General features: G+C 41.0%; 1 protein-coding gene across 8 annotated transcripts in view; it reads right to left on the bottom strand.

Annotated features, from left to right (window-relative positions):
- Positions 1-24,678, bottom strand: part of tspan11 (tetraspanin 11) — a 181,752-nt gene that overhangs the window by 10,609 nt on the left and 146,465 nt on the right. For 5 of the 8 annotated variants that reach the window (XM_073059834.1, XM_073059832.1, XM_073059839.1 and 2 more), the window contains one exon: positions 5,552-7,968. The exons of 2 other annotated variants lie outside the window; for them this stretch is intronic. The gene's annotated coding sequence lies outside the window, so the exon portion shown is untranslated. Of the gene's footprint in view, positions 1-5,551; positions 7,969-24,678 lie in introns of those variants that run through there. One more of the 8 variants, XM_073059838.1, reaches the window with a different exon arrangement.

Below are 24,678 nucleotides of genomic sequence, written 5' to 3'. Positions count from 1 at the left end.
TAGTCAATTGAAGAATGCTTTGGTTAAACGTCAAATTACTAAGATCCGTCAGCAGAATGGGGATCTGACAGTCAACCATGATGAGATAAATAAATCATTTCAAGATTTTTATACCTCCCTGCATCATTCCAAATTCCCTCATGATCGTAATACCATGCATGATTTTCTTGGGAAATTGAATTTTCCAAAATTATCATCAGATGATCTTTCAATATTAGAAACTCCTATTACGGATGCAGAAATTAAAGGGGTTATTTCCTCTATGAATTCTGGGAAAGCACCAGCTCCAGATGGGTATACAGTAGAATTTTTAAAATGTTTTTCCACGACACTTTCTCCTTGGTTATGCAGGGTTTTTGAAGAAGCAATTAGATTGGGCAATTTGCCACAATCTTTTTATAGAGCTTCCATTTCTTTAAAATTGAAGAAAGATAAAGACCCCACTGACTGTGCATCCTATAGACCAATATCTTTATTGAATGTAGATTCCAAGATCTTTTCCAAGTTACTGGCGTCCAGGCTGGAGAAGGTATTACCCCAAATTATTTCGGAAGATCAAACCGGTTTTATTAAAAATCGCTATTCTTTTTTCAATGTTAGGAGATTATTGAATATTGTTTATACTCCTTCACATAGCACTTCAGAATGTGTCATTTCATTAGATGCGGAGAAAGCATTTGATAGAGTTGAATAGCCATACTTATTTAATGTGCTTGAGAAGTTTAATTTTAGTCCGACATTCATTTCTTGGATTAAACTGATATATCATACTCCAGTCGCCTCGGTGCTTACTAACAATAAAAGATCTCCCTTTTTTTGTTTATTTCGGGGTACTAGACAAGGCTGTCCTCTTAGTCCATTATTATTTGATATTGCTTTAGAACCCTTGGCAATTGCTATCAGAGAATCACAGAACATTTTTGGCATTAATCGTGGGACGGATGTACATAAGTTATCATTATATGCAGATGATTTATTATTATTTATTTCTGATCCTGAGAAATCTATTCCTGCAGTTTTATCATTGTTGGCTCAATTTAGTGATTTTTCCAGGTATAAATTAAATCTTAATAAGAGTGAATTGTTTCCTTTAAATAGACAGGTTCCAATTTATGGAAATTTACCTTTTAAATTAGTTAATGACTCTTATTTATTTAGGGATTAAAATCACAAAAAACTATAAAGACTTATTTAAGATTAATTTTTTACCCTTAATCGATCAGATTAAATGTTTGTTTACTAAGTGGTCACCACTATCTTTATCTCTGATAAGTCGGATTAATGCTATTAAGATGTTTATTTTACCCAAGTTTTTATATATAGTTCAAGCGGTACCTATTTTTATTCCGAAATCTTTTTTTGCTAATGTTGATTCAAAAATTTCCTCATATATATGGCAGAATAAAAATCCTAGGTTAGGTAAAATTTATTTACAGAAGGTAAGGAAGGAAGGTGGATTGGCATTGCCTAATTTTAGATTTTATTATTGGGCAGTTAGTATCCGATATTTGATATGTTGGTTAAAGGATTGGGATATATCTTTTAGCCCTCATTGGGTGAACCTGGAAATTAATTCTGTACAAGGATTTGCATTGGGTTCTATTTTAGGGACTTCTCTTCCCTTTGCTCTTTCTAAATTGCCGAAACGAATTGGTAACCCGATAGTTAAACATACTTTACGTATATGTTTCAATTTCGGAAATTTTTTGGGTTGACTCAGTTTGTTTTAAATATTCCTATTGTATCCAATTGCTTTTTTTATCCTTCTATTATAGACCAAGCTTATTCAGCTTGGAAGACTAAAGGATTACTACGATTTTCCTATTTATTTTTGGATATTTGTTTTATGTCTTTTGAGCAATTATCTAATAAATATAATTTGCCTAGATTTCATTTTTTTTTTAGATATTTACAGATTAGGAATTTCTTAAATACTGTACTTCCTACTTTTCCAAATTTTGTGTCTTCAGGTATTTTGGAGAATTTGTTTGAACTAAATCCTTTTCAGAAAGGGCTAATATCAAAACTTTACAATATAATTATGAAGATACGTTCAGAGCCCTTTAATAAGACTAAAAATGATTGGGAAAGAGAACTTAACCTTACTATCCCTATTGAGAATTGGGATAAAATTCTTCAATTAGTTAATATATCATCTATATGTGCTAAACATTAATTAATACAGTTTAAAGTTGTGCACAGGGCTCATATGTCCAAGGATAAATTGGCTCATTTTTATTCCTATATAAATCCTATTTGTGACAGATGTCATTCTGAGATAGTGTCTTTAACTCATATGTTCTGGTCGTGTCCGCTTTTGAAAAAATATTGGAAAGATATTTTTGATATTATTTCTGCGGTATTGAACATTGATTTACAACCACATCCTATTACTGCAATTTTTGGCTTACCAATGATGGACTCACTCCATTTATCCTCTTCCGCTTGTCGAATGATTGCATTTCTTACATTAATGGCTAGAAGATCTATTTTGTTGAATTGGAAAGAAATTAATCCTCCTACCGCATTTCATTGGTTTTCTCAAATTATGTTATGTCTAAATTTAGAAAAAATTAGAAGTGTTGTATTTGATACTTCTATTAAATTTGAAAAGATATGGAGACCATTTATTCAATATTTTCATATGATGTAATATGACCCTGTTCCAAGACTATTTGTTTTTCCAGTTTCGATTTTATATATGTTGAGAGGATTGGAGTTGACGACACTGATGATTTTGTATTTTTGTGAGATATTATAAACAGCCCTTTTTTCCATTTTTTCTTTTTCTCTTTTTTCTTTTCTTGTTTTTTTTCTTTATTAGTTATTAGATTATTAGATTAGTTTTCTTTTGCATAATTTTTTTTCTTTTTCTTTTTTCTGTTTTTTTTTAATATATACTATGATATACCTAGGTTTGCCTTGTTTATTTGTATATTGTATCGTCCATGATTTGGGAATACTCATTTATACTGTAATCATTGCTTATGTATTCTTTCATGTTCAGTCAAAATGTGTATGTTTGTAATCCCATTATCTATGTATCAATTTTATTTTGTTGATATTAATAACAATAATAAAAAGATTGAGAAAGAAAAGAAAGAACATGCATCTATATATTTATCTGTTGATTTTGACCTACAACCAAAGAATACTATTTGGAAACTAAATTCAAGTCTACTCAATGATCTGTACTTTAAGGAACAAATTAAAAAAGAAATTGGTCTCTACTTAGAATTTAATGATAATGGAGAGGTTTCACCTCCCATTTTATGGGATACTCTGAAGGCTGTCTTAAGAGGGAAAATTATAGCGATATCTTCATATAAGAAAAAAATAAGGAATAAAACATTAGAGGAATTACAAAATAGACTGAAGGAACTAGAGAAAAACACAAATTGAATTTGGCACAGGATACATTAAGGGAAATTTAAAAAATTAGGAATGAAATTAATAGTTTGGCTACGCAAGAAATCAGGAAAAATTTAATGTTTCTGAAACAGAAACATTATGAAAGTGGATCAAAGTCTATGAAAATACTGGCGTGGAAACTAAAAAAAAGATAGCAGAAAATACAATTCATAAAATTAGGGACCCAAGGACCAAAAATGATTAAAAAAATAAGCTAAGTGAAATTCAAGAAGCTTTTGAAGTGTTTTATAAAACTCGATATTCCAAAGTTCCAGGGGGAAGCATAACCCAAATTGACACCTTGAATTCTCTAGAGTTACCCACTTTAAGCGAAGAACAAAATAGAACGATGACTGCTGACATAACTGAAGTTGAATTAAAAGCTGTAATTAGTAGTCTTAAATTAAGCAAGTCACCAGGATCAGATGGGTATATGGCAGAGTGGTACAAAGAATTTAAAAATGAGTTAATTTCTGTTTTACTCCCCACACTGAACTGGGCTCTAAAAAAGGCACACATGTCACCCAGTTGGAAGGAAGCGATAATCTCAGCTATACTGAAAGAAGGCAAGGATAAAATGGAATGTGGGTCATTTAGATCAATATCCGTTCTTAATGTAGATTGTAGATTATTTACCTCCATTATGGCCAAACAATTAGAGGAGTTTCTACCCATACTGATACATAACGATCAGACAGGTTTTATATGACAACACCAAACACAAGACAATATACAAAGGACCCTTCACATTATGGATCATATACAAAAAAAATAAAATTGAAGCAATAGTGATAAGCATTGACACTGAAAAGGCATTTGATTTGGTTAATTGGAATTTTCTTTACAGAGTTTTACATAGATTTGGTTTTCAAGCCACAATTATTAAAACTATACGGACACTATATGACAACCCTACTGCTAGGATTAAAATCAATGGATATTTATCAAATAGTCTTACCCTAGAAAGGGGCACGAGACAGGGTTGTGCATAGAAACCGCTATACTTCACATTATATCTGGAACCATTAGTTCAATACATCAGACAAAATGAAGATATCAGGGGAATTACTATTAAAGGGACAGAGCATAAATTGGCTCGTTATGCGGATGACATTTTGATCTATCTAGGGCAACCAACATACTCTTTACCTAAATTGATGTAATCCTTTGAACAATATGGTCAATTATTAGGATACAAGATCAACATAGATAAAACCCAATTACTTTCATATTACTATAGCCCACCAAGAGAAATTGAAAGTAGATATCCCTGGGCATGGCAAACAGAGTCTTTCAAATATTTGGGTATCATTATACCAAAAGATTTGGCAGAATTATCAGAATGTAATTATCAGCCTTTATATAAAAAAATTAAGGAAGATGTGGCAAGATGGAGCCTGATTCCTTTTCTCAGTCTCAGTTCAAGGATTGAGTCTATTAAAATGAATATACTGCTTAGACTGCTATATCTCTTTCAGACCCTACCAATAGAGATTAATCAAAATCAATTCAATGAATGGAACAAGATGTTATCAAGGTATATTTGGCAGGGTAAAATGCCTAGAGTTCATCTCAAAACTTTGCAATTAGCAAAGGAAAAGGGGGCCTACCTGCTCTTACAGATAATTATTTTGCAGCACAGTTGAGAGCTGTGACATGTTGGTGCAACCCATCATATGACGCTCAATGGAAAAACATTGAGGAGCGGGTACTTCCCATCCCCATACAAGCAATTTTGGCTGATAACAACCTGCAAAGGTACATAAATACTATTGATAACCCATGGGTGAAATTGACTCTTAAAATTTGGAAAACTACTATAAAAGAATATAATCTAGAGGGAGATATTGCAATTCTTAAATGGTGTGCATATGACTCTGATTTTACACCAAATAAATTGGATGCTAGATTTAAGGACTGGACAGCTAAAGGAATAACAGTTCTTTGCAACATAATGAAAGAAAGAACACTGTTCAGTTTTGAAATGCTTAAAGAGAAACAGTTATTAGAAAAACAAGATTTTTATCAGCATTTACAGATGCGACAATATGTTAATAAGATGCTTAGAAATGTAACCAAGGCAAGTACATGCTTGATAGAGTTATTTAGAAAAGCATATAATTCAGATAACGGTAGTAGAATCATTTCAAGCATGTATAAGGGTTTGCCAAATCTTAAAACGCATTCGACTTCATACATTAAAACAAAGTGGGAGAAGGAAGGAGGGATAATTATATCTGAGGAAGAATGGACAATAATATGGAGATATCAATGGAAGTGTACCAGTTCACAGAAATGGAGGGAGTTTGGATGGAAAAACTTGTAAAGATATTTTATTACACCCTCAGAAATCCCATTATGATAGTAACCTCCCTGTTTGCTGGAGAAATTGTGGAAATCAAAATGCAAATCATTATTATATTTTTTGGGACTGCCCTGTTATCAAAGACTATTGGAGGGGGATACACAATGCCCTACAAGATATCTTTAAACGTGAAATACCCTTAGAGAGTAAGACCATATATTTTGGATATATACCTCAAGAATGGTTGAAAAGAGATAAATATTTAATGAATATATTGTTGGTGGCTGGTAAAAAGACTCTTACTAGGAAATGGTTATCACAGGAGAGCCCAACTTTAAATACATGGATGGAAATTACAATGGACATTTACAAAATGGAGAAGGTAACAGCATCTGTTAATCATAAACTGGAACAATTTGATTCATACTGGGAAAAATTGTTTAACTACATAATGTCTCATAGGCCTGATTTTATTCTCACAAATCAATGAATATGTTGTAAATAAAGAACACTCCCTACTTGTACATAGTTTTTTCCTTTTGCTTGTTTTTTTCCTCGCCACTCTTTTCTATAAGTGTATACCTCAGATCAAGTCAAGTCAAGTCAAGTCAACTTTTATTGCCATTTCGACCATAACTGCTGGTACAGTGCATAGTAAAAATGAGACAACATTTTTCAGGACCATGGTGTTACATGACACAGTACAAAAAACTAGACTGAACTAATTAATAAAAAAAAATACAGAGAAAGCTACACTAGACTACAGACCTACACTGGACTGCATAAAGTGCACAAAACAGTGCAGGCATTACAATAAACAATAAACAGGACAGTAGGGCAAGGTGTCAGTCCAGGCTTTGGGTATTGAGGAATCTGATAGCTTAGGGGAAGAAATCATTACATAGTCTGGTCATGAGAGTCTGAATGCTTCGGAGCCTTTTCCCAGATGGCAGGAGGAAGAAGAGATTGTATGAGGGGTGCGTGGGGTCCTTCATAATGCTGTTTCCTTTGTGGATGCAGTGTGTAGTGTAAATGTCCATGATGGCGGGAAGAGAGACCCCGATGATCTTCTCAGCTGACCTCACTATCCGCTGCAGGGTCTTGCGATCCGAGATGGTGCAATTTCCGAACCAGGCATTGATGCAGCTGCTCAGGATGCTCTCAATACAACCCCTGTAGAATGTGATGAGGATGGGGGGGGGGGTGGGAGATGGACTTTCCTCAGCCTTTGCACAAAGTAGAGACGCTGCTGGGCTTTCTTTGCTATGGAGCAAAGAAGGACCAGGTTGAGGGACCAGGTGAGATTCTCCATCAGGTGAACACCAAGAAATTTGGTACTCTTTATGATCTCTACCGAGAAGCCGTCGATGTTCAGCGGGGAGTGGTCACTCCATGCTCTCCTGAAGTCAACAACCATCTCCTTTGTTTTGTTCACATTAACAGACAGGTTGTTGGCTCTGCACCAGTCCGTTAGCCGCTGCACCTCCTCTCTGTAAGCTGACTCATCGTTCTCGCTGATGAGACCCACCACGGTCGTGTCATCGGTGAACTTGTTGATATGGTTCGAGCTGTGTGTTGTAGCACAGTCGTGGGTCAGCAGAGTGAACAGCAGTGGACTGAGCACGCAGCCCTGGGGAGCCCCCATGCTTTCAGTGTGATGGTGTTGGAGATGCTGCTCCTGATCCCGACTGGCTGAGGTCCCCCAGTCAGGAAGTCTAGGATCCAGTTGCAGAGGGAGGTGTTCAGGCCCAGTAGGCTCAGCTTTCCAATCAGTTTCTGAGGGATGATTGTGTTGAATGCTGAACTGAAGTCTATGAACAGCATTGGAAAATGTGTGTCTTTTTTGTCCAGGTGGAGGGTAGTGGCAATGGCGTCATCTGTTGAGCAGTTGGGATGGTACACAACCTGCAGGGGGTCCAGTGAGGGGGGGGCAGCAGGGTCTTGATATGCCTCATGACAAGCCTCTCGAAACACTTCATGATGATAGATGTAAGTGCAACGGGACGGTAGTCATTTAGGCAGGACACTGAAGACTTCTTCTGCACGGGGATGATGGTGGTGGCCATAAAGCATAAATGGTGGCACTGCTCAGGGAGATGTTGAAGATGTCAGTGAGAACATCTGCTAGCTGGTCTGCACGCCCTCTGAGCACTCTACCAGGGATGTTGTCTGGTCCAGCAGCCTTCCGTGGGTTGATCCTGCACGGGGTTCTTCTCACGTCGACCACGGAGAGACACAGCACTTGGTCATTACTATGTGGAGATTTGTGACATATATGATTATATGATATATATGTACAATGTCTGAAATACATCTTATGGAAATGTTTGTTTGATGATGAACTTCAATATAAAAAATAAATTCCAAACAAAAGAATTCTCTATTTTACGGTGGGGACCTGCTTGCTTTACCAGACTGTGTGGCAGGGATTTGGATTAAGTTCAGTCCTCCCCCTCCCAACCCTCACACTTCACCTCACCTACCCTTCTAACAGTGAGTGGTAGGACACTGAGGATTGCAGTAGAAGAGGGATCTGGGAATACACGTCTATAATCCATTGTAAGTGGTAGTAGGGTCATAAAGAAAGCTGCGGGCACATTGGCCTTCATAAATCAATGTATTGAGTACAGGAGATGGGATGTTATGTTGAAGTTGTATAAGATGTTGCTGAGGCAAATTTGGAGTATTGTGTGCAATTTTGGTCACCTACTACAGGAAAGATATAAATAAGATTGAAATAATGCAGTAGATGGTTGTCTAGCTGACTAGCTGACTGGAGGCCTATGACTAGTGGTGTGCCACAGGGATCGGTGCTGAGTCCACTGTTGTTTGTGACTCTTATCAATGATCTGGATGATAATGTGGTTAACTGGATCAGTAAATTTACAGATGACATCAAGATTGGTGGTGCAGTGGACAGTAAGGAAGGATATCATGGCTTGCAGAGAGATCTAAACCAGCTGAGAAAATGGAAGATGGAATTTATTGCAGACAAGTGCAAGGTATTGCACTTCGGTAGTATCAACCAGGGTCGGTCTTACACAGTGCATGGTCGGGCACTGAGGAGTGTGATAGAACAAAGGAATCTAGGAATCCAGGTCCATAATTCATTGAATTTCCTAAGAAGAAGCTGCAGCTTCTAACAATCTGCATTAATGAACTGAATGAACTCCGGATTATTTGGGAGGCTGATAGGGTGATAGATATGACATGTAGAGAAGTATTTACATCCAAGGTGTGGGACACAGGAAACTGGATCATAGTCAGGGAGGGTAAAGGGGTTAAGGAGCCAGTGTAGAGTGCCCCTGTGGTCATCCCCTCAACAATAGGTATATCACTTTGAATACTATTGGGTTGATCTAGCAGAAGAAAGTGGTCAGGTCTCTGGTACAGAGTCTGGCTCTGTGACCTTGAAGAGAAGGGGTATAAAAAGCATGTTGTGGTGATATTTAGAGGAACAGACAGGAGGCTCTAGGTGAGAACGAGATTCCTGGATGGTATGCTGCATCCCAGGTGCCAGGGTCTGAGACATCTCAGATAGAGTTCTTCTTAAGTGGGAGAGTGAACAATCAGAGGTCATTGCCCATGTGCATGGGTAGAATGAGTGGTGAGGTTCTATACAGTGAGTTCAGGAATGAATAAATTCTTCTCGGGCTTCTAGACGGGTAAAAATATTGATTGTAACCAACGTTTTGATGACAGACTCTGGCATCTTCTTCAGGGATTATGCCTGGGCATGTCATTCCTGATTGGTTAGTCCTCATCCAATCAGTTTTCTGCTCTTCTGCCTTGTTTACAATCGAATTCCAGTTCTTACTTAGAGCAAGACCATCATCTTTGTTAAAATTCTTTCCCTCTGGATTTATTTCATTGGCTTCCTTTACCAGGCGGTCCCAAAAGCCATTGGTGTTGCACAGTAGGTTTGTGCTGTTGTTGTCAATCCTATAGCCAATGCAAATGCGATGTTTTGCTACCGTTGATTTCTTCAGGTAACCCAAACGGATACATCTCCGGTGCTCCTGATGCGAGTTTCCACTGTGCATCCATCTGACTGATAGACGCTGCTCTGCATTCACAGAGAACCCTGTAATCGCCAGCCGACCCGAGTCCCAGGTCACCTCCGACCCGCATAAGCTGTGACTTGAGCTTTCACAAAGGTTTGTGGATAGTATTAATCAGGTATTTCTTCAGGATCCTTCCAGAAACCATGGAAATATAGGGAAGACCGGCAATAGTGACAAATTTCTCCTCATTATTAGGTTTCCTGGTTTTTCCATTGGCCCTTTTAAGGGACTGGTTGATTTCCTTCACCCTGTAGCTATTCTGTAGGAACGTTGTGTGTAATTGTTTTATTTCCCCGAGGAGACTCTCCTGGTCCAAAATAGTCTTTGCGTGGTTAATCAAAGTAGAAAGAACTGCTCTACGTTGGGAGGCATGATGGTGGCTGTTATTGTTGAGGTATAAATCTGTGTGAGTGGGTTTCCGATAGACGACCGTGTCCAAGGCTACCATCCAATTTCCGTCATATTAGAATGTCCAGGAACGGGAGGCAACCATTTTTTCTGTTACCATCATAAATTGAATGTTTGGATGGACACTGTTCAGATGGTCGTGAAACTGTTGGAGTGCCTGGAGTCCATGAGGCCACACTACGAATGTGTCATTGACATATCTGAAGGATCATCTGGGGCATAAGGACGATGAACTCAGAGCCCTCTCCTCAGTCCTCCGTATAGAAATTAGCAATAGCCACTAACATAATCATCCCATGGCCACTCCATCTATTTGTTCATAGTAGTTCCCCTTCTAACCATATAACAATTACAGCACAGAAACAGGCCATCTCAGCCCTTCTAGTCCATGCCGAACGCTTACTCTCACCTAGTCCCACCTACCTGCATTCAGCCCATAACCCTCCATTCCTTTCCTGTCCATATACCTATCCAATTTTTTTTAAATGACAAAATCGAACCTGCCTCTACCACTTCTACTGGAAGCTCATTCCACACAGCTACCACTCTCTGAGGAAAGAAATTCCCCCTCGTGTTACCCCCTAAACTTTTGACCCTTAACTCTCAACTCATGTCCTCTTGTTTGAATCTCCCCTACTCTCAATGGAAAAAGCTTATTCATGTTAACTCTATCTATCCCCCTCATAATTTTAAATACCTCTATCAAGTCCCTCCTCAACCTTCTACGCTCCAAAGAATAAAGACCTAATTTGTTCAACCTTTCTCTGTAACTTAGGTGCTGAAACCCAGGTAACATTCTAGTAAATCTCCTCTGTACTCTCTCAATTTTGTTGACATCTTTCCTATAATTTGGAGACCAGAAATGTACACAATACTTCAAATTTGGCCTCACCAATGCCTCGTACAATTTTAACATTACATCCCAACTCCTATACTCAACGCTCTGATTTATAAAGGCCAGCATACCAAAATCTTTCTTCACCACCCTATCCACATGAGATTCCACCTTCAGGGAACTATGCACCATTTTTTCTAGATCACTCAGTTCAACTGCATTCCTCAATGCCTACCATTTACCATGTATGTCCTATTTTGATTAGTCCTGCCAAAATGTAGCACCTCACACTTATCAGCATTAAACTCCATCTGCCATCTTTCAGCCCACTCTTCTAACTGGCCTAAATCTCTCCGCAAGCTTTGAAAACCTACTTCATTATCCATAATGCCACCTATCTTAGTATCATCTGCATACTTACTAATCCAATTTACCAGCCCATCATCCAGATCATTAATGTATATGACAAACAACATTGGACCCAGTACAGATCCCTGAGGCACACCACTAGTCACCGGCCTCCAACCTGACAAACAGTTATCCACCACTACTCTCTGGCATCTCCCATCCAGCCACTGTTGAATCCATTTTACTACTTCAATATTAATACCTAACAATTGAACCTTCCTAACTAACCTTCTGTGTGGAACCTTGTCAAAGGCCTTACTGAAGTCCATATAGACAACATCCACTGCTTTACCCTTGTCAACTTTCCTAGTAACCTCTTCAAAAAATTCAATAAGAATTGTCAAACATGACCTTCCATGCACAAATCCATGTTGACTGTTCCTAATCAGACCCTGTCTATCCAGAAAATTATATATATCATCTCTAAGAATACTTTTCATTAATTTATCCACCACTGACGTCAAACTTACAGGCCGATAACTGCTAGATTTACTCTTAGAGCCCTTTTTAAACAATGGAACCACATGAACAATACACCAATCCTCCGGCATCATCCCCGTCCCTAAAGACATTTGAAATATTTCTGACAGAGCCCCTGTTATTTCTACACTAAATTCCCCTAGGGAATATGCTGTCAGGACCCGGAGGTTTATCTACTTTTATGTTCTTTAAAAGTGCCAGTACTTCCTCTTCTTTAATTGTCATAGTTTCCATAACTTCCCTACTTGTTTCCTACCTTACACAATTCAATATCCTTCTCCTTAGTGAACACAAAAGAAAAGAAATTGTTCAAAATCTCCCCCATCTCTTTTGGCTCTGCACATAGCTGTCCACTCTGATTCTCTAAGGGACCAATTTTATCCCTCACTATCCTTTTGCTATTAATATAACTGTAGAAACCCTTTGGATTTATTTTCACTTTACTTGCCAAAGCAACCTCATATCTTCTTTTAGCTCTTCTAATTTCTTTCTTAAGATTCTTTTTACATTCTTTATATTCCTCGAGCACCTCATTTACTCCATGCTGCCTATATTTATTGTAGATCTCCCTCTTTTTCCAAACCAAGTTTCCAATATCCCTTGAAAACCATGGCTCTCTCAAACTTTTAACTTTTCCTTTCAACCTAACAGGAACATAAAGATTCTGAACCCTCAAAATTTCACCTTTAAATAACCTCCATTTCTCTATTATATCCTTCCCATAAAACAAATTGTCCCAATCTACTCCTTCTAAATCCTTTCGCATCTCCTCAAAGTTAGCCTTTCTCCAATCAAAAATCTCAACCCTGGGTTCAGTCCTATCCTTCTCCCTAATTATATTGAAACTACTGGCATTGTGATCACTGAACCCAGTGCTCCCCAACACATACCTCTGTTACCTGACCTATCTCATTCCCTAACAGGAGATCCAACACTGTCCCTTCTCTAGTTGGTACCTCTATAGGGGAAGGTTGTCGATGTTCAAAGAGATCAATGGTACCCTTGTCAAACCTGACCACAGGAGGACTAAGCTGTCCTTAATGGGAACTCTCATGACCAGGATCACCAAGTTGAAACTTACCATTATGTCTTCATGGTCAGCTGGATGCTAGTTATAATTTTACCAAAGTTGATCAAATTTTGTGATGTGATGATCACAGCACCCAACAAAGGGAGACAGCATGGTCATTAAATGCTTAGCAAGGTAGTAAGTTGGAGAATCTATCCCACTGACGACAGGCCTTGGGGAGGACCCTCCTTGTGTATCTTAGTGAGCCCGTAAAGTCTTGACATTACCGGTGCCTGAGGCAGAAGTGTCTGGCATATGTCTTTTGCCAGTCTGGGTTTCTTTAGGAAAGCGGCTATCATCCTGACAATCAAATCCATGGGATCCCACTGGAGAACTCGTTAGGTGTGATCATCTAGAATCTGTTAGACTTTCATGTGGAGCTCAGGAAGTTAGGTGCTAAGATAAAGGGCAGGACTTCCAGGGTTGTGGCTACCCATGCCACATGCTAGTGAGGCTAGAATTAGGAAGATTATACAGTTTAATACGTGGCCAAGGAGTTGGTGTAGGAGGGAGGGTATAAGATTTTTGGATTATTGGGCTCTCTTCCAGCAAAGGTGGGACCTGTACAGAAAGGACGGTTTGCACCTGAACTGTAGGAGACTAATATCCTAGTGCGAAGGTTTGTTAATGCTGCACGATGGGGTTTAAATTAGAATTGCAGGGTGATGGTAACTAGAATGCCAGAGCCGTTAGTGGAGAGGTTGCGAAGGCAAATGGTGGTGAGACCTCAGACAGAGTTAGGAATCAAAAGATTGAGCCAGGTGCAACAAAATCAAAAAAGGGTGAATACAGGCCTGAAGGTGTTGTACCTGACTGCGCAGTATATGGAATAAGGTAGATGAACTTGCAGCGCAGTTGCAGATTGGCAGGTGTGATGTTGTAGGCATCACCAGATCATACTGAAAGATTATAGCTGGGAGCTTAATGTCCAAGGCTACACATTGTATCAAAAGGACATGCAGGGAGGCACTGCAGGCAGCTTCGGTCTGTTGGTAAAAATGAAATTAAATCTTTCAAAAGAGCTGACATAAGGTCAGAAGGTTTTGAACCATTGTGGTAAAAAGACTCTGATAGGAGTAAAATACAGACCCCGAAACAGCAGAATGGATGTGGTCTACAAGTTGCAAAGGGAGATAGAAAATGCATGCCAAAAGAACAATGTTATAATAGTCATGGGGGAATTTCAAAATACAGGTAGATTGGAAAAATCAGGATAATGCTGGATTCCAAGAGGGGAGTTTCTAGAATGTCTACGAGATGACTTTTCAAGAAAAGCTCGTGGTTGAGCCCACTGTGGGATCAGCTATTCTGAATTGGGTTCTGTAAATGAACCAGAACTGATTAGAGAGCTTAAGGTACAAGAATTCTGAGGGGAAAGTGTTCTTAATTTGAGTTTACCCTGAAATTTGTGAAGGAGAAGCTAGAGTTAGATGTATCAATATTACAGTGGAGTAAAGGGAATTATAGAAGCATGAAAGAGGAGTTGGCCAGAATTGACTGGAAAAGAACTCTGAATGATGGCAGAGCAGCAATGGCTGGAATTTTTGGAAGCAATTCGGAAGCCACAAGATATGTACATCCTGAAGAGGAAGAAATATTCTAAAGGCAAGGTGACACAACTATGGCTAAGAAGAGAAGTCAAAGCCAACATAAAAGCTAAAGTGAGGACATATAACAGAGCAAAACTTAGTGGGAAGTTGAGAGGACTGGGAAGCTTTTAAAACCCAACAGAAGGCAACTGAAAAAGACATAGAAACATAGAAAACCTACAGCACAATACAGGCCCTTTGGCCCACAAAGCTGTGCAGAACATGTCCTTACCTTAGAAATTACCTAGGATTACCCATAACCTTCTATGTTTCTAATATCCATGTACCTATCCAGGAGTCTTTTAAAAGACCCCATCGTATCTGCCTTCCACCACTGTCGTTGGCAGCCCATTCCATGCATTCACCACTCTCTGCATAAAAAAAACTTACCCTTGACATCTCCTCTACACCTGCTTCCAAGCACCTTAAAACTGTGCCCTCTCGTGTAGCAATTTCATCCCTGGGAAAAAGTCTCTGACTATCCACATGATCAATGCCTCTCATCATCTTATACATCTCTATCAGGTCACCTCTCATCCTCTGTTGCTCCAAGGAGAAAAGGTCGAGTTTACTCAACCTATTCTCATAAGGCATGCTCCCCAATCCAGGCAACATCCTTGTAAATCTCCTCTGCACCTTTTCTTTGGTTTCCACATCCTTCCTGTAGTGAGATGACCAGAACTGAGCACAGTACTTCAAGTGGGATCTGACCAGTGTCATATATTGCTGCAACATTACCTCTCGGCTCTTAAACTTAATCCCACGATTGATGAAAGCCAAAGCACTGTTTGCCTTCTTAGCCACAGAGTCAACCTGCACAGCAGCTTTAAGTGTCCTATGGACTCCGACCCCAAGATCCCTCTGGTCCTCCACACTGTCAAGAGTCTTACCATTAATACTATATTCTGCCATCATATTTGACCTACCAGAATTAACCACCTCACACTTATCTGGGCTGAACTCCATCTGCCACTTCTCAGCCCAGTTTTGCATCCTATCAACGTTCTGCTGTAACCTCTGACAGCCCTCCACACTATCCACAACATCCCCAACCTTTGTGTCCATCAATTGGAAGTTATTGGAAGGTATTCTAAGGAACAGGATAAATAAGTATTTGAATGGACATGGACCTATTAAGGATAGTCAGCATGGCTTCATGCATGGTAGGTTATGCCTATCCACCTGGAAAGTGGATGAAGGCAAGGCAGTGGATGTTGTGGAAATTTCTGTGCATTTGACAAGGTCCCGCATGGGAGGCTGGTCAAGAAGATTCAGTCGCTTGAAATTCAGGATGAGGTAGTAATTTGGATTAGACATTTGTTTTGTGGGAGAAGCCAGAGAGTGGTGGTAGAGGGCTGCCTTTCTGACTGGAGGCCTGTGACAAGTGGAACGCTGCAGGGATCAGTACTGGGTCCTTAGTTTGTCATCTATATCAATAATAAGACAATAAGATATTGGAGCAGAATAAGGCCATCTGACTCATCGAGTCTGCTCTGCCAATTCATCATGGCTGATCCAATTCTTCTCTAGCTCCAATCTCCTGCCTTCTCCCTGTATCCCTTCATGTCCTGACCAATCAAGAATCTATCAACCTTTGCCTTAGATATACATAAAGGCTTGGTCTCCACAGCTGCCTGTGATAAAAAAATTCCACAGATTCACCACTTTCTGGCTAAAGAAATTCCTTCTCATCTCTGTTGTAAAAGGATGCCCCTCTATTCACAGGCTGCGTCCTCTGGTTTTAGATTGTCCCACCATCGGAAACATTCTCTCCACATCCACTCTATCAAGGCCTTTCACCATGCAATAGGTTTCAATTAGGTCATGCCTCATTCACCTGAATTCTAGTGCAAACAGGCCCAGAACCATCAAAAGCTCTTCATAAGACAAGCCATTCAATCCTGGAATCATTTTCGTGAACCTCCTTCAACCCTCTCCAGTTTCAACACATCCTTTCTTAGGTAAAGGAGCCCTAAAGTTTCAGCATTACTTCCTTGCTTTTATATTCTGGTCCTCTTGAAATGAATGTTAACATCGCATTTGCCTTCCTCACCACTGACCCAACCTACAAATTAACCTTTAGGGAATCCTGCTCGAGGACTCCTGAGTCCCTTTGTATCTAAGTTTTTTGTATTTTCTCTCCACTTAGAAAATAGTCAACCCTTTAATTTCTTCTATCTAAGTGCATGACCATACACTTCCCAATACTGTAGTCCATCTGCCATTTCTTTGCCTGTTCTCCTAATCTACCTCAGTCCTTCTGTAGCCTCTCTGCTTCCTCAAAACTACCTGCCTCTCCACCTATCTTCAACAAAGCCATCAATTCCATCATCCAAATCATTGAAATACAACATAAAACAATCAGTCCGAACTCAGACTGCTGCAGAATGCCACTAGTTACTGGCAGCCAGCCAGAAAAGGATCTCTTTATTCTCACCCTTGGCCTCCTGCCAGTCAGCCACAACTTTATCCACGCTAGAATCTTTCCTGTAATACATGAGCTTGTAGCTTGTTATGCAGACTCGTGTGGCACTTTGTCAAAGGCCTTCTGAAAATCCAAGTTCTGTTGGGGGTCTGTATACAAATCCCATCAGAGTCTTTTTACCCTTGCAGTTCCTTAGTTCTATCCACAATGACTCAACACCTTCCCACCCTATGTCACCTCTTTCTAATAATTTGATGTCATTTTTTTTACCAACAGAGCAACACCACCCAATCAGCCTTCCTGCATGTCCTCTTGATACAATGTGTATCCATGGACGTTAAGCTCCAAGCTATAATCTTACAGCTATGATTCAGTGATGCCTACAACATCATACCTGCCAATCTGCAACTGTGCTGCAAGTTCATCTACCTTATTCTGTATACTGCGTGCAGTCAAATACACCTTCAGTCCTGTATTCACCCTTTTCAATTTTGTCTCCCTTTTACATTGCAACTCACCCTGTTGACTGCTATTTTGTGCTATCAACAGCCTCTCCTCACTACACATTGCCTCTCTTTGTAAACCAGCTACCTCATCTTTGGTACGAGAGAGGAAATGGCCAAGGTTGACTGGAAAGGGACACTAGCGGGAGGACGGCAGAGCAGCAGTGGCTGGAGTTTATGCGAGAAGTGAGGAAGGTGCAAGACAGATATATTCCAAAGAAGAAGAAATTTTCAAATGGAAAAAGGATGCAACTGTGGCTGACAAGAGAAGTCAAAGCCAAAGTAAAAGCAAAGCAGAGGGCATACAAGGCAGCAAAAATTAGTGGGAAGACAGAGGATTGGGAAGTTTTTAAAAGCTTACAAAAGGAAACTAAGAAGGTCATTAAGAGGGAAAAGATGAACTATGAAAGGAAGCTAGCAAATAATATCAAAGAGGATACTAAAAGCTTTTTCATGTATATAAAGAGTAAAAGACAGGTGAGAGTAGATATAGGACCGATAGAAAATGATGCTGGGGAAATTGTAATGGGAGATAAGGAGATGGTGGAGGAACTGAACGAATATTTTGCATCAGTCTTCACTGAGGAAGACTTCAAGTACATTCAAGGGTGTCAGGGAAGAGAAATACACGCAGTCACAATTACGACAGAGAAAGTATTCAGGAAGCTGAATAGTCTAAGGGTAGATAAATCTCCTGGACCAGATGGAATGCACCCTCGTGTTCTGAAGGAAGTAGCATTGGAAATTAAGGAGGCATTAGCACTGATCTTTCAAAAGTTGATAGATTCTGGCCTGGTTCCGGAGGATTGGAAGACTGCAAATGTCACTCCGCTATTTAAAAAGGGGGCAAGGAAGCAAAAAGGAAATTATAGATCTGTTAGCTTGACATCGGTGGTTGGGAAGTTGTTGGAGTCGATTGTCAAGGATGAGGTTACAGAGTACCTGGAGGCATATGACAAGATAGGCAGAACTCAGCATGGTTTTCTTAAAGGAAAATCCTGCCTGACAAACCTAGTGCAATTTTTTAAGGAAATTACAAGTAGGCTAGACAAGGGAGATGCAGTGGATGTTGTGTATTTGGATTTTCAGAAGGCCGTTGACAAGGTGCCGCACATGAGGCTGGTAAACAAGATAAGAGCCCATGGAATTACGGGAAAGTTACATACGTGGATAGAGCGTTGGTTGATTGGCAGGAAACAGAGAGTGGGAATAAAGGGATCCCATTCTGGTTGGCTGCCGGTTACCAGTGGTGTTCTACAGGGGTCTGTGTTGGGGCCGCTTCTTTTTACGTTGTATAACAACGATTTGGATTATGGAATAGATGGCTTTGTGGCTAAGTTTGCTGATGATACAAAGATAGGTGGAGGGGCCGGTAGTGGAAACTGACAGTCTGCAGAGAGACTTGGATAGATTGGGGGAATGGGCAAAGAAGTGGCAAATGAATTACAATGTCGGAAAGTGTACGGTCATGCACTTTGGTAGAAGAAATAAACGGGTAGACTATAGACTATTATTTAAATGGGGAGAGAATTCAAAGTTCTGAGATGCAACAGGACTTGGGAGTTCTTGTGCAGGATACCCTTAAGGTTAACCTCCAGGCTGAGTCGGTGCTGAAGAAGGTGATTGCAATGTTGGCATTCATTTCTAGAGGAATAGAGTATAGGAGCAGGGATGTGATGTTGAGGCTCTATAAGGCACTAGTAAGACCTCACTTGGAGTACTGTGTGCAGTTTTGGGCTCCTTATTTAAGAAAGGATGTGCTGACGTTGGAGAGGGTTCAGAGAAGATTCACTAGAATGATTCTGAGAATGAGAGGGTTAACATATGAGGAACGTTTGACCGCTCTTGGACTGTACTCCTTGGAGTTTAGAAGAATGAGGGGGGACCTCATAGAAACATTTCGAATGTTGAAAGACATGGACAGAGTGGATGTGGTGAAGTTGTTTCCCATGGTGGGGGAGTCTAGTACGAGAGGACATGACTTGAGGATTGCAGGGTGCCCTTCAGAACAGAGATGTGAAAAAACATTTTTAGCCAGAGGGTGGTGAATCTATGGAATTTGTTGCCACGGGTGGCAGTGAAGGTCAAGTATTTAAGGTATTTAAGACAGAGATTGATAGGTATCTAGGTAGTCAGGGCATCAAAGGTTATAGTGAGAAGGCGGGGGAATGGGACTGAAGGGGAGATTGGATCAGCTCATGATGAAATGGCGGAGCAGACGATGGGCCAAATGGCTGACTTCTGCTCCTTTGTCTTATGGTCTTTTGGTCTATCATCCACCTTTCCTATGATTCTTCTTTCATGGAAATATATGCAGCTCAGGACACTAGTCACACCATGCTCAACCTTTTGATTCCTAACTTTGTCTGAGGTCTCACCAATATCTGCCTCCACAACCTCTCCACTAACTGTTCTGGCACTTTGGTTCCCATCACCCTGCACCTCTAGTTTAAACCTCACCGTGTAGCATTAACAAACCGTCCGAGCTAGGATATTAGTCCACCTGCAGTTCTGGTGCAAACTTTCCCTTCTGTACAGGTCCCACCTTCCCTGGAATAGAGCCCAATGATCCAAAACTCTGATGCCCTCCCTACTACACCAACTCCTTACCCATGTATTAAACTGAAAGAAAGTAAAGTCTGACGTAGCAGTATTTTAGTGGAGTAAGGGAAATTACAGTGGTATGAGAGAGGAGTCGGCCAGTAAATTGAAAGGAGCTGCTGGCAGGGATGTCAGCAGAGCAGCAATGGTGTGAGTTTCTGGGGAAAATGAAGAAGGTGCAGGACATGTGTATTCCAAAAATGAAGAAATACTCAAATGATAAAATAGTACAACCCTGGTGACAAGGGAGGGCAAAGCTAATGTAAAAACAAAATAAAGGGCATCTAACAAAGCTAAAATTAGTGGGAAGATAGAGGATTGGGAAGTTTTAAAAAACCTACAGAGAGCAACAAAAAAAATCATTAGAAGGGAAAAGATGAAATATGAAAGCAAGCTAGCAAACAATATCAAAGTGGATAGTAAAAGCTTTTTCAAGTATGTAAAAAATAAAAAAGAGATGAAAATGGATATAGGACCTCTAGAAAATAAGGCAGGAGAAATAATAATGGGGGACGAGGAGATGGCAGATGAAGTAAATGAATATTTTGCATCAGTCTTCATTGTGGAAGACACTAGAGTGCCAGATGTTGTAGTGTGTGAAAGAAAAGAAGTGGGTACAGTTACTATTACAAGAGCAAAGGTGCTCAAAAAGCTGAAAGATCTAAAGGTACATAAGTCACCCGAACCAGATGAACTGCACCCTAGGGTTCTGAAAGAGGTAGTGTTAGATACTGTGGTGGCATTAACAATGATCTTTCAAGAATCATTGGACTCTGGCATGGTGCCAGAGGACTGGTAAATTGCAAATGTCACTCCACTCTTTAAGAAAGGAGGAAGGCAGCAGAAAGGAAATTATAGACCAGTTAACCTGACCTCAGTGATTGGGAAGATGTTAGAGTCAGCTGTTAAGGTCGAAGTGCTGGAGTACTTGGTGACACAGGACAAGATGGTTTCATTGAGGGAAAATCCTGCCCAATGAACCTGTTGGAATTCTTTCAGGACATTACAATTAGGACAGAAAAAGGGGATGCAGTCAACGTTGTATATTTGGACTTTCAGAGGGTCTTTGACAAAGAGCCAGCACGAGGCTGCTTGCCAAGCTAAGAGCCAGTGGTGTTCCGCAGGGATTGGTGTTGGGACCACTTCTTTTTATACTGTATACAAATTATTTAGATGATGGAATAGATGGTTTTGTTGCCAGGTTTGCAGATGATACAAAGATTGGTGGAGGGGCAGGTAGTGTTGAGGAAACAGGTAGGATGCAGAAGGACTTAGACTGATTAGCAGAATGGGCAAGAAAGTGGCAAATGAATTATAATGTTGGAAAATGCATGGTCATACACTTTGGTTGTAGAAATAAATGTGTGGACTATTTTCTAAACTGGGAGAAAATTCAAAAATCTGAGATGCAACGATACTTGGGAGTCCTTGTGCAGAACACCCTAAAAGTTAACTTGCAGGTTGAGTCATGGTGAGGAAGGCAAATGCAATGTTAGCATTCATTTCAAGAGGTCTAGAATACAAGAGCAGTGATGTGATGTTGAGGCTTTATAGGCACTGGTGAGGCCTCACTGTGAGTATTGTGAACAGTTTTGGGCTCCTCATTTCAGAAGAGATGTACTGGCATTGGAGAGGATTCAGAGGAGGTTCACAAGGATCATTCCAGGAATGAAAGGGTTATCATATGAGGAATGTTTGATGGCTGTGGGTCTGTACTCACTGGAATTTGTGGGGATGAGGGGGGATTGCATTGAAACGTTTCAAATGTTGAAAGGCCTAGACAGAGTAGATGTGGAAAGGATGTTTCCCATGGTGGGAGGGTCTAGGACAAGTGGAAACAGCCTCAGGATAGAGGGCATCCACTAAAAACTGTTAAAATTAAAATCTGTTTCCAATTTATGCTTCCACGTTCCTGCCTGATAGCCTGTTATTTCCCCTTACTTCAATTAAACGGTTCCCTAACTTGTCTGTTCCTATCCCTCTCCAATGTTATAGTAAAGCAGATAGAATTGTGATCATTATCTCTAAAATGCTCTCCCACTGACAGACCTGACACCTGAACAGATTCATTTCCTAATACCAGATCGAGTACAGCTTCTCCTCATGTACGCTTATACCATATAACAATCACAGCACGGAACCAGGCCATCTTGGCCCTCCTAGTCCGTGCCAAACTCTTAATCTCACTTCCTACGTCTCAGCGTGAGTTATTGATGGTGCATCAATTTTATTGACTGGAAGAATAAACAACACTACATCCTGGGGAATGAGGAAGAGCAGCAGCCCACAGTCGCCTTTATACAGGGGTCTGTGGGAGGAGCCACAGGAGCAGTCAGACAGGTATATCTAGTTCACCACATTCACCCCCCCCCCCCCTTTGTTTTAAAAGAGTCCCCAAGTATATTTACAGGTTAAGTCTATCAGGTGGTCGAATCGTTCGCTGCGATCTACGTAGCTCCGGCTGCAATTGCACAGGTGCCGGAGGTGGTGTTTGCACCGGAGACGGAGAGTGGGTTGGTTCTGTCCCAACTGGAGGTGTCAGGGATCCCTCGCGTGTGTGCGAGGCCCCCGGAATAGACGCGTACGAGATGCCCGGTACATGAGCGTCGTTAGGAGTCTGTGTAGGGCTCGGTGTGCGCGGTGTCACCTCGGGTACAGGGTTCATAGTTACCGTGGAGTGTACGGGGTAGTGGTCTGCTGCTCCGGCGGGCGCCAGGTCGCGGACAGAGACCGTGTCCTCCCGCCCATCAGGCAAGACCACGTAGGCATACTGGGGATTAGCATGCAGGAGGTGAACCCTCTCGACCAGCGGGGAGTACTTATTACTCCTCACATGTTTACGTAGCAGCACTGGCCCCGGGGACGTCAGCCAAACTGGTAGGGTGGTCCCAGTGACAGACTTCCTGGGAAAAGAGAATAGGCGTTCGTGAGGGGTGGCATTAGTGGACGTACACAACAGGGAGCGGATAGAGTGGAGTGCCTCAGGGAGGACCTCCTGCCATCGGGAGACCGGCAACCCTTTTGACTTAAGGGCTAAAAGTGTGGCCTTCCACACTGTGGCATTCTCCCTCTCCACCTGGCCATTCCCCCGGGGATTATAACTCGTGGTTCGACTAGTAGCAATGCCCCTAGCTAGCAGGAACCGGCGCAACTCGTCACTCATAAAGGAGGACCCTCTATCACTGTGGATATAGCAGGGATATCCGAACAGAGTGAAGAGCTGGCGCAGGGCTTTTATGACCGACGTGGTAGTAGTGTCGGGGCAGGGAATGGCAAAGGGGAATCGCGAGTACTCGTCAATAATACTGAGAAAATAGACATTGCGGTCGGTGGAGGGAAGGGGGCTCTTAAAGTCAACACTCAGTCGCTCAAAAGGGTGGGTGGCCTTGACAAGCTGCGCAGTGTCAGGACGGTAGAAGTGCGGTTTGCACTCAGCGCAGATCTGGCAGTCCCTGGTCATCGCCCTGATGTCCTCCAGGGAGTACGGCAGGTTCCGGGCTTTAATGTGGTGAACTAGATATACCTGTCTGACTGCTCCTGTGGCTCCTCCCACAGTGCCGAAACTGGAGTGGGTTCAAAGGAGGTTCAAGAAAATGTTTCCATGATTGAATGGTTTGTCATATGAAGAGTGTTTGAAGGCTCTGGGCCTGTATTCACAGGAATTCAGAAGAATGAGGGGTGACCTAATTAAAACCTATTGAATGGTGAAAGGCCTTGATAGAGGGGATGTGGAAAGGATGCTTCCTACAGTGGGAGAGTCTAAGACCAGAGGACACAGCCTCAGAATAGGCACAGTGTCCTTTTAAAATGGAGATGAGAGGAATTTCTTTAGCCAGAGAGTGGTGAATCTGTGGAACTTGTTGCTACAGGCAGCTGCGGAGGCCAAATCTTTATGTATATTTAAGGCAGAGTTTGATAGATTCTTGACTGTTCAAGGGATGAAGGGATACAGGGAGAAGGCAGGAGATTGGAGCTGAGAGGAAAATTGGATCAGCCATGATGAAATGGTGGAGCAGACTTGATAAAAGTGGTGTCACAGGTAGACAAGGCCATAAAGAAAGTTTTTGGCACATTGGCTTTCATAAATCAAATACTGAGTACAGGAGATGGGATGTTACATTGAAATTGTACAAGATGTTGGTGAGGCCTAATTTGGAGAATTATCTGTAGTTTGGATCACCTACCTACAAGAAAGATGTAAGTGACGATGAAAAAGTACAGATAAATTTAAAAGGATGTTGCAGGGTCTGGACGACCTGAGTTATAAGGAAAAATTGAATAGATTAGGACTTTCTTCCTTGGAACGTAGAAGAACTTGGGGAATTGACAGATGTATACAAAATTTTGAGGGGTTTAAATAGGATAAATGCAAGCAGGCTTTTTCCACTGAGGTTGGGTGGGACTAAAACTGGAGGTCATGGGTTAAGGGTGAAAGGTGAAAAGTTTAACAAAAACATGAGGGAAACTTCTTTACTCAGAGAGGTCTTGGGAGCGTGGAACAGCTGCCAGTACGAGTGGTGCATGCGAGCTCGATTTCAACGTTTAAGAGAAGTTTGGATCGGTACATAGATGGTAGGCGT

Source organism: Hemitrygon akajei, chromosome 10, assembly GCF_048418815.1.
Source record: "Hemitrygon akajei chromosome 10, sHemAka1.3, whole genome shotgun sequence".
NCBI classification, from domain to species: Eukaryota; Metazoa; Chordata; class Chondrichthyes; order Myliobatiformes; family Dasyatidae; genus Hemitrygon; species Hemitrygon akajei.
This window is presented reverse-complemented; position numbering and strand designations above follow the sequence as displayed.